This window comes from Falco naumanni, unplaced genomic scaffold (assembly GCF_017639655.2).
Source record: "Falco naumanni isolate bFalNau1 unplaced genomic scaffold, bFalNau1.pat scaffold_239_arrow_pat_ctg1, whole genome shotgun sequence".
Lineage (NCBI taxonomy): Eukaryota > Metazoa > Chordata > Aves > Falconiformes > Falconidae > Falco > Falco naumanni.
Window position 1 is genome coordinate 20,462 of NW_024427405.1, and position 11,218 is coordinate 31,679.

At 40.2% G+C, this 11,218-nt stretch overlaps 1 pseudogene; it reads left to right on the top strand.

Annotated features, from left to right (window-relative positions):
* The first annotated feature begins 874 nt into the window (after positions 1-874).
* On the top strand, positions 875-10,723 carry LOC121082067 (annotated as a pseudogene).
* The last annotated feature ends 495 nt before the right edge of the window (positions 10,724-11,218 follow it).

Sequence of the window (11,218 nt, forward strand, 5' to 3'; positions counted from 1 at the left end):
GAATTTTACAACAGATGACAAAATGGCCAAAAGACATTCTTGAAGAGAACCCAAATTGGCCAAAACACAGCACTCGGGAGGAAACCTGTTACCCCTCGAGAGGCCCCTTCCCGCTACCGCAGCGAGGAGAGCACCCGAATTCCCACCCCCAGCCTTTCCAGGGGCAAGCACCAGCGCTCTTTACCTCACGTAGGACGTCTCCTCACAACTTACAGGTATCCCCAACCCAACTGCGACATACCTGGTCCACCGATGATGGTCCCTGTCTGTCCTCGCAGTCATCTAGGTGAGTAGGGGAGTCCTCCTGAGAAACCTTGGGGGCACCCAGAGGAGTCCCGTCCTCAGCAGGTCCTACAGCCGGACAGAGAGGGTCTCACCTGGGTCGCCAAACTGACACGCGGAATCGAACTGTACAACTCGAGGGCAGTTACAAAGAGGTATGTTTATTGCAGCGTTGGGTGCAAGGGGGATCGCTACTCCTAACTTGCACGCTGTTTCAACAAGCCGACAGATATTTATTGTACAAAGTCATGCAAATACGTAAGGTTTCCAAAAATTCATTATCATAACCTCCTCCCTCTGGCGCCTCTTCAGGATGTACTTTTCATCTTATTGGGCAGTTACCTAAATTTCCTGATTACCTTTGCATACATTAGCAGTCTGCTGTTTAGTTTCTGTTACCTACTAGAGTTCTTTACACTTCCATCATCTAACCTTTTGTTCAAGTGTAACACATCTGCTGGCTAACGATGAGCCCCAAGCTAATATGTGCCCACGGGGCTGGTTTTAATCTCTATCAAGGTCCTTTCCAGCTGGGCTCTACTATGATTCTCTCACTTTGAAAACAGGAATGATGAGGCAGAGTTTGACCTTAAAGCTTTTAGTTCTGAAGAGTGTACATTTTCAGGTCCTTCAAAATGGAACCTTGTTCCACAGAATGCTCTGGATTTCCTCCTGAGAATACCATGAGAAACATGGCAGGGAATGGCAAGACTGGAACAAAAACCCCTGGAAGTTCTCTGGGAAGAAAAGATAGGCAGCGGCATAGTAAATTGTCTAAAAGAGTAGGTCAGATCTCCAGTAAAGGAAATAGAATTGAGGAAACAGTAAACAAAGAGCAGATGACTGGTTCTGCAAGCCAACAGGCTCACTGGGCAGGACTTCCTGATCTTTTGGTGCCCAGGAAGGGACTCTTGAGCCTGATGCAAATCTGGATTACAAGACAGATTTCTGATTCAACCAGAAGTGCAGATACTTCAGAAAGCTCCAAACAGAACAAGCGTAAGAGGCCACCTTGCGTGTATGGAACAGGCTGTTACAGGTGAAGCAAAAATAAACCCAGCTTAAGCTAGCTTGTTATTAAGAAGTACTGTATTAGCTACCGAAAACAGTAAAGTTGTTACAAGCTTTGATTTGAAAGAAATCTTTTGGTAAATGGGGACTGATGAGAAACCAATGGCATAGCAAGAATTTTAAAAGTATAAAAGGAGGAGCAAGGGATGTCTTGCTAACTTCCAATATAACCTAAACAAGGGATGATGTACTTCAGCAGATTAAACGATGCAGAGTTCTAGGAAATAAGAAACAAAGGTCCACTTTAAAAAGGAAAGAAATAAACCCCCCTGTGTGTACAGTACATGTACCGGCAGGGAGAAGAGATGTAAATGACTGAAATGCCCAACATAGACCCTGTAGGCTTATTTTATCTGCAGCTGAAACTTTTATGAGAGATGAAGTTATTGTATGCTTTGTGATCTGACTCTTTAAAATGCTTATTATTTGTTATCCCTAAATAATGGAGAATTGCTTCTGTTGTAACTTGGCCAATCTGCACCATTTTTTTAAATTATTTTTTATTTTTTAAGCATTCAGTCCCCTCTTAAAACCAGAACAAGTCACAGTTATAAACTCCCTGTGAACCCTTATCTGGTCAGTGTCTTTGGTGATACTTCAATTGAGGGATGATTTTTATTTTTTTTTCTGCTACTCATATCCTCTCAATTCACAATCTGTCATACAAATGTTTTGTGCGATACAAATGTTCCAGCAAGATCCCAAAAACCCCAGTGCTGAGTGCCTGGTCTCCTGCTAGTTCTTTCTGCCCAGAAAAGATCTGTAATGCCATGTGTTAATATATTGAAGAGAAGATAGGCGTCTAGAGGTGTTCCTGAGGGTAGCAAGTGACCAGTGACCTGAGAACTGCCTTTAGGAGAAGATTTTGAGCACTACATAAATCTATGTACATTGTAAGCACAAAAGATAAGGCTAATCCAGGAAACAGGAGGTCCTGTGATTTTTATTTTTTTTTTTTAATATTATCACTGTTACTACTTTTGTATTTTTTACCTCTTCCCCCAAGGGGCTTGAGTGACAGTAAAAACTTAGGTTGTTCAGCAAACAAGCAAGCACAAGTAAATGGGTTCTTGTGTATGTTTGGTGTGCCTGTTGCTGCAGATAACTGCGTAAAGCTGTTGTGTTCATGAGCACATCAGACTTCCAGTTTTCATGTAGCATTCCTTCGCGTATCTCAGTTTTTGCCCTTCATGATTATGAGGAGGACATGGTTCATTAGGCAGCCAAGCTGATCCAGTAGTACAAATGCAGCCTTTAGTTTGCTCCAGCTACTTTTCATTTTGCTCAGACAAGTTTTCCCCTCTGTGGGGGTGAAGCTGATCCAATGCTCTGACATGCTGAAGGATTCCTAATGTTTTGGAAGGCAAGTTTTAGTTACAGGTAACATGCAATAGGAGTCTGCATGTGCACGTTTCTTCTTGGGTCTTTATTCTAAAACATTTGCGGCAGTACTTTTGGGAAGTGTTGCTTTATAAGAAGAAAAGAATGCTCTGAAATAGCACATAACGAAATCTTATTTTGTTGGAGAAATTTGTAAATAGGAAGTATCAAAACCATCAGCTTTGGTCTTCAGGAAATGTGATGAGACTAAACCTGCTTGTTTGCAAAGAAGGGTGCTTTATCGTCTGTCCTGTATGTGCTTTTAATGCAAGACCACCAAGTAGTCATCCTGCGTCAATGAGATAGCTATGTTGCAGTAAAGCAAGCCATTGCAGTTACCCGTATTCTTGACAGAAGTGTGCATAAGTGTGATGTGAATGGACGCTTTGAAGGAACGCATTGATAGCGTATTCAGTTTTTGATTGTGTAGTGTTCTCCTTGAGCAAAACCTGTGTTTTAGAGTTGCTAAGGAAGAGGAGCTGCTTTGAGTGCTCTTTTGAGTACGATGAGTAGCTGGTTTTTGTCTCCTTCCATTAACCTTATGAAAGGTGTCTTCTAGCACAATGTGCTGTAGGAGTCAACGTCTTAAATGAGGACTGCTTTGGTAACCATAACATTTCCTTACAGTGTTCTTTCTAGGTGAGGTTTCATATAAAATGTCATTTTTCCAATAACTGAATGCTCTTCAGTTTTCTAATCCGTATTTTATAAACTCCTAGTAAGAGGTACTTGTCTTCTGCATATGACAGGCACCTTTGGTGGGTGCGTGGTTGAACAGCACAAATGGAAAAGATGAAATGTTAGTTTAGTTGATTTTATTAGATGTCTCTAACATGTACCTGAAATGTTTAGGAAATAACTTTGTAACCCATAGCTCAGTTTCTTCATTTATGAATTTGAAAACACTGCTTTTTGAAAGAGTCAAGCTTGATTCACACTTCTCTCTGCAGAGATTCTTCTTCTTATCCTCCGTCAGTGTGAGATTCTCTTCCTGTGGCAGTCTGAAGCTTTTTCCAAATCGAAAGAAACTGCTGTTACCACTAGGAGGCAAGTGCTCTGTCTGTGTTATATCTGACTATATTTGTTGTCAAGGAACTTACTCTTTGAATACTGTCTTGTGTTCATTTTCTTGTCTGCTGCTCGCTTTTCAGAAGTTAGAAGAGTAGGGATTTAAAAATAAAACCAAATCCAAACCCAACCCCCATTTCGAGTTGCGTAGTAGGGGTGTGGTACAGCTGAACTCTCATCTCTGAAATTGTAATTTCACAATTTTTGTCCACAATTCTATCCTTTGGCTAGCCTGTGGTACAGTTCTGTGCTGACTGGGTGTGTGTGAATCTTTCCTATAACTGTCAAAGCAGGGCATGCTCAACCAGCCTTTGGATTTGTATGTGCATTCTTCTAAATACTGTGCTCTTTGTTTATGGAAAGAAGTATTTTTCATTTCACCTTCAGCTTGTAAATCTGGCAGCTACAGACTTGCATCTGTCTTTTTATGAGACCCGTTTTCTAGTAAGACTTACAGTTTAGAACTTATAAACATCTTACACGCACTTGTGGCGTTAACTTCAGGCTTGAATACTATGGCTTTATAACTAGTGCTGGTGAGTCATTACGTTTTCCTTACCAGTTTCTTTAGTAGGCTGAGAAAATAAGCCCTTGAGATGGCAGGGGTCTCCTGCATGTGATTAAGAAGAGCCAGGGATTCTGACCTTACCACTTAAATTTGTTTTAGAAAAAGCTTTTAAGATGCTTTTGGGAGCTGCATAGATGAAAACTGTCTTGAGTATTTCACTGAGCGATGCTCAGCTGCTGCTGGAGATGACTGCATTGATTCTGAAGACCTTTGTAAGTGTTACTTGCATAATTTTTATTTGCATAATTTTCTGTCACAAATTCAGAGCTCCGGTGTATGAGAAGGCAACTCTCCTAAAACTTTATTCTTAAAATAGGCTTTTAATTGGTTATTTTTTGTGCGAGTAAAGCTTAATGATTTTGTTTTGATCAAATTAATAACGTATTCCTGTGCAGCAAGGTTTTGTTGTAAAACTAACTTTGGAGTGCAGCTTCCAGCGTGAAAGGTGCTGTGCTCTTACAACTCAGATCTCTTGTATTCAAAAAAACCCAAACAAACCCTCAAACAAACCAAACTCTTAATAAAAGGAAGAAGATTTTTGCAAGAAGGGATAATGTGTACTTAATATTAGCTGTGCATTTCTCTGCTTCTATTTATTTTGCTGGGTATTGTTGCACAACATCTAGAAATGGAGTAAGTATAAATTATCCACATAAAGGTAAGATAAACTATGATGTTGTTACTAGTCCTGAGCATCTGAAATAGGACATGTTTAAGGTGCTTCACAGGTGATGAATAATTTGAGGAGCATCATCCACTGGCCCAAAGAATCCTGAGGCCCAGTGATAGGGTGCGTACCTCAAGACCCTTCCCTTATTCTTGCTTCCTCCTATACAATTTTTTTTTTCTTTTTTCTCTCCTGCAATAAAGGCTCTTTGGTATTGGCCAAATAGCTTTGGAAGTAAATTCATGAAAGGAACTGGCTATCACCTAAACCAGAATAGGTTAGCTAACTGGCAGCTCTTAGGCCTTCTTTCCTTCATGACTATGATGCTGCATGTATCTTATTGTAGGAATAAGTATTATAATGATTTCACAGAGCATTAGCTGCGTCTGTGTCCCTTTGAGAAGATGAATTGTGTTTCAAATGACTGAACTCAAATTCTGGCTAATATTGCTAGTACGTTAGCTCTGTGCATTTAGAAAACAAAGCAAGTAGCCTCTAAAATGACTTGGTTTCATCCCATTTATTTTTAAATGGCAAAAGAAGTAGGCAGCCAGCCTGAATGTGGCGTTAGAAGTGATGTTTTCTGAGAACTTGTAGAATAAAAGACTGGTAAATGCAGCCTTGCAATGATATCTAGTGAAACAGTATTTACTTACCCTACAGTCTGCAGAAATCAACAGAAAAGACCAGAACCAGAACGAGGCGTCTGTCACCTGTGTAAATAGGACTAAGGGACACTGGATCTCTGATAAGTAGCTCCTGGAAGAGTTTATCTGTAGCTTGCTTGCTGAGTTTCCCGAGTGAAAGATACCAAGCAGATGGAGATGTAAAAGTATTAATACTAAATATCTAATCTGTTTTCGGTGCCTGAAAGGAGGCCTGAATGGTTAGCGGGGCTCACGGTGCTTAAGTAATCATTTTGCAAAAGCTGTAACAAACGCTTTTTCTCTTACGGTGTTGGTTGAAATGCTGAAAATAATACTGACTGTTCCCTAGAAAGTTCGTAAGAGCCCGTTGTGGTCAGTGAGGAAGCTGCTGTGTATGTCGCTAGCTGCATACGTGCTTCTGGCTTGGTGTTTCTAAATGCAGCTGTAACAAGTGCAAATGACAGCAGTAATCCCTCTGCAGTTTAAAGTTATCATTGCTCTTGCTTGAGGCAAGCAGTTCACTTTTACAGTTTGCACAAAGATGTTGATTATGTACACTGGGAATGAGTGGTAAATCACTGAAGTATTTTGTGTATATCTTTTGGAAAATCATTTATTAAAACATCTCACTTTTCTTGCTTTCAAATATGCTTGAAAAAAAGTGTCTCTAAAAGAAATCAGAGGGAAAAAGTAGATTTGCTTTTAGTACAGTATGTTCACTATGACATAATTTTTTGTAGTGTCTTTTGATCTGCCCCATGAATTTCTCCTGAAGTCATAATGTATTTTTCTGTGTTCTTTTTAACATCACTTCTTCACAAAGTGATGTTGTTTATAGCTGCCTTGTCTTGTACGGTGCTCTCATCACTAACATCGGTGTGGCTCAGCTACACACAGAGTTATGTCTTAGGGTACAACTTCATGTCATCGTTGTGATTTGGTATTTCAAATAAAATGCCACGGTAGCCAAGGCAAACCTGAGAGCATAATCAATGTAATGTCCAGGAGACTGCTCCATTGTTTTGCCAATTGATGGGGTCAATAGATAGCACACAGACACCAATACAGAAGATACCCTTGATGCACTGTTTGTTTCAAATTAATGCAGAAAATAAGGCAATATGCACATACAGAAGGATTAGCCTACGGTACCCTGATTCAAACAATAAAACAGATAAGCAAGGCAATGCACCTAATCGTTACTATTCACAGCTAGCTGTAGTGGTTCAGAAAGATACATCACCCGTTGCCCTAACAGGTTGCCATCCTCCAGCTCCGCAGTCGCTGGGGAGCCCCTGTTGCACGAGGATCTGGAGAGCCTGTCCCGGCAGCGGGGAAGTCCTGCGCAGGGCATCTCCTGGTAGGTGAGGTCTGCAACGTCGCTGCAAGAGGGTTCAGCTTTTATACTATTAACAAACAAGCTCACGTAATTCCAAACGCGGAAACATCTGGTTTCACTCTCCTGTCAGATGCCACCAAAGCCTGGCCAGGGGTTGGGAGGAACCCAGGGAGTTCCCTTTATCGACTGGATTTTAACCACCGGTTTCCAGACAAGGCCAAACAGCTGGATTCATGGCTTTGGCCGCCCGCCTCTAAGCAAGGAAGGATGCGCTGTCTCTTCTCTCATGATTATAGTTTATCCAAGGTGCATCTTTTGCTAATGGCCATACATGGTTCACTAATGACCGTGCATATTTCGCTAATGATTGGATACTAAATACATATATTTAAGGTTGGGTTGGCGGGTTCTTCTGGAGGTCAGCTTTGGCTCAGGGCCTGCTGCTCAGGCCCCAGCACTTCATCCCTCTGGAATAATACGCTGGCATTTGAAGTGTTCAAGTGAGTAGTAACTTGCGTACGGAACAGAAGTAATGATTGAGACATACTGCCTGAAGCTCACAGGCGATCACCCGAGAGCGTGGGAAGGCTTCAGGACTGCAGTTGCTCGGCTGCCATGGGTTGGCCCTCGCAGCTTGAGCTCAGACTTTGCGAGAGGTTTGTGTAGCACTTGGTAACTCCAGAGGGAGTCATGACGGAGCAAGCCACGGAGCGAGATTCATGCTATGGGACTACATCAGTAGATTGTGTATGTGTTGGAGGCCTGAAACGTAAAGCTGATGATGGCAAATAGGAGAATTCAAGTTTTAACCTCTTGCGGCCTCTGCTGAAACAAAAGTTTTCTTCAATTATCCTGAAAGCAGGTCTTACATTCTGCATCAAGTTAAACATTAAAAGCTTCTCTTTCTGTAACTGCTGAAAATGTCACTGATTCAGTAACACCTTTCTTACCTCCACTTCTCCTGTTTAAATGGAATAGTCAGTTCTTGATCTATATTTGTCTTTTGCAGGAAGAATCCCATTCACTTTCAGCAGTTTAGTCACCCTAATGACGATGACAATCATGAAACAGAGATCGTAACTCAGGATAACAATGATAACCGGCCTGAATGTCCGTATGGAACGGCTTGTTATAGGTAAGAAGCACTGTACAAAATGGCTTTGCTTGTTTTACAGGTTAAGAATGTTCTCCCCTGGAGTTGCAAATTGACAGTAGGATAGTGATGTTAAATCTTGACTGTGGCTTTCCAAATTTACTGGCGCCAGACTGCTACCTTTATGCCACCAAGGTCTGTGAAAGTATTTGTGATTTCAGCTGGTGAACATGAAGCCTTGACTTTTGGAACCTGTTCAGTGGCCTGGAGATCAAAACTTCCTCATTTTTCAACCTGTAGTAAACTGTTCTTGTATAGGAACAATAATTTATTGTTACATGTTCTTCTTGATATGTAACTTTTAGTTCAGATTTTGACAAAATATTTGTTAAGATTTTGTACAAAACCTCTATTTTAGTCAGTATTTGATTTGTTAGAAAGCATAATTTAGGTACCAGCAAGAAAATCCAGTTTATGGCTGACTGCTGTTTCTTTTAGCAGCTGTTGATTTTCTTCACAAGATCCTTTTGTTCCATTTGTTTCTCAATATCTAGGTTTTATGCTTGTATTTAGCAGAGTGTAATGACTGCTTTGTAATTGATGCAATGGACAAAAGGATGTATTTTGAGACAACAGCCCTTCTGTGGGGGCATATTGAAACTAACAGCTGCTGTTAAAGATTGTGCTTGAGCAGAAACATTTTCTCTCTCTCTCCCTGGAAGCGTGTTGATCCTACAGAGCGTGTTCTTTATAAAGTGTAACAAAATGGGAGTAACTTTTAAGGAAAAGCCATCTTATGTTCAACTAATGCAGAAGAAGTGTTTCTTTTCTCAAAAACCATCTGTGAGATGAATTTCTCATCTCAGGACGAGAAATCTAGGTTTATACCGCTCCTGAAATTGCCAACATACTTTTCAGGAGTACAATGGACACTGTCCAAAACTAAAACTGTCTCTCCTTGCAGATAAGTCAACTCCTGTGCTGTATTAGTTGATCATTTCTTAAACAGTGTTTCATTCTTTTTGGGGTGGGAGAAAGGAGGCACCCACAAAGCAATGATAATTCTTTCCACAAAGCAGCAGGTGCCATTTGAAGGATTTTGATGTTATTTTTGTTGTCTTTATCTGCTGGCTACTACTGGAATACATAATTGAGTTATCTAAATGCTGTGCCTTGAGTTGGGATCAAATGCTCTGATGCTACCAACACTTGCAAAACACTGGATTAAGCAACTGTTCTGTTTCAGTACGGTATTTAATAGAAAGCTGTACTTGCATGTTTTTATTCAGATAACTATCCCTTCTAATGCACATGAAATGCACTTTGGGATAGCAGTAGCTATAAAACTGTAAATCAACTTCAAGTATGTGAATGTGTAACAAGTTATTTGAAGTAAAAATAAGATTTTCTTACTGAAGAGTATTCTATTTTTGAAGAATAAGAAAACATAAACAACTAGTTTTACAAGGCAGTCTTCACAGCAAAGGTATTTTGTAAAATATCAAAAAAATTCTGCAGTTATAGAAATTAATCTTGTGTTTCAAGCAACGTCAAATGGTATGCCATTCTTAAATAGTGGGCTTTAATTGTTGATTCTTTTTCAGAAGGAGAAATTAGGACAACTGAACCAGTTTTCTTCCAAAGTTAGAATTTTTTTTAATTTTAATTTTCTGCACAGAAGTAAATTGAGCTGAAACAATTTTAACGTGCCGCTCTAATACACTAACACAACAGATCAGCACGGTGTAAGTGGGACCAAGTTAAAACATTAGAACAGCATTGGATAACTGCTTTGGGGGGTGGGATAGATCAGTGTGTTCATGACCTGGATCGCAGCCTGAATGAGGGGAGCATTTATTGCAGATCAAAGAGTAAGTTGACTTTAAATTTTTAATTTTCATTGCATTGATGCTGTTTTTTAATAGAAGACATACACTACTTGTATATTGAACTTCCCAGATTGCAGCAGCATATTGCAGAAATGAGTAAACTCTCTTAACAGTCCTTCTTTGGCCTTTCCCTGTGATACTTTGAGACAGGCAATTCTTTTCAATTTCTTTAATTTTCCCAAACTATTTGATTTTTAGCCTTATGTTGCAGAATATGGAAGTTACGGCTGGGTATCTCAGACTTGTGATGCACTGTGTGTGCATTGCACTTTATGCACCAGAGGTTATGTTCTGGTTTTGGTTTTAGTGAGAGTAAATAATTGGATCAGTTCTTATTATGCTGAACAAATGCATCTCATCTTACAAGTTTGGAAACTGTCTCATCTCTTGGTTTTGATCAGCTGTCTTTTTTATTTTTTTTTAAAAGGCTGAAACAAAAGGAACTCTTATGGAACCCTTTTTTTCTTCCACCCTACATTACGTAAGCTGAGACACTGCAGTAAGGCACTGGTCACAGAATTTTATTTTGAAAAGAAGTGAAAATTATTCACAAAATACAAAGGAGTTCTGCGAACTTGTTAGGTTCTTGTTAGGTGTGGAACAAGGTGGCAAATCAAGCTTTTACTGTTTTCTTTGCAGGAAGAATCCACAGCATAAACTAGAATACAAGCACAGTGCACCTCCAGGTAAGCCAAGTTGTTCAGTATAGCTCAAAGTGGGGGGGGGGGGGGGTGCCGCGATTTAGAGACGGAGACCTGGTTAGGTGGAATAAGATCAGATCAGATCTGCTTTATTGTTCTTAACATGCTTCTTTTATAAGGCTGCATACATAGTCTAAGATTATCGTGCACAAAGCTCATTGGTTACATATTGCAAAAGTGATTACATATTGCAAAAGCTAAGTTTCTTATTCGCTGTTCCTTTTCACTCTGCTTACTTCGTTTCCTAGGGTTACAAGTTCTGCTTCGGTACTCTCCATTGTATGCCTCAATCTTATGCTTGCTGACAGTTTCGGTTATAACCGGACCTACATTCTGTTTTGTATAACCACAAGCCTCAAGGTCGCAGTGCCCTTGTGGCCTAAACCTCCACTAGTTGTATTGCGTTATGTTCTTTCTCTTGCAGTCCGTTCTTCATGAGTTCCCACAGACCTCCCTCAATTAGATAAGTTTCACTGGAGGTCTTAGACAAATCATTCCCTTCATTTCCCCCTT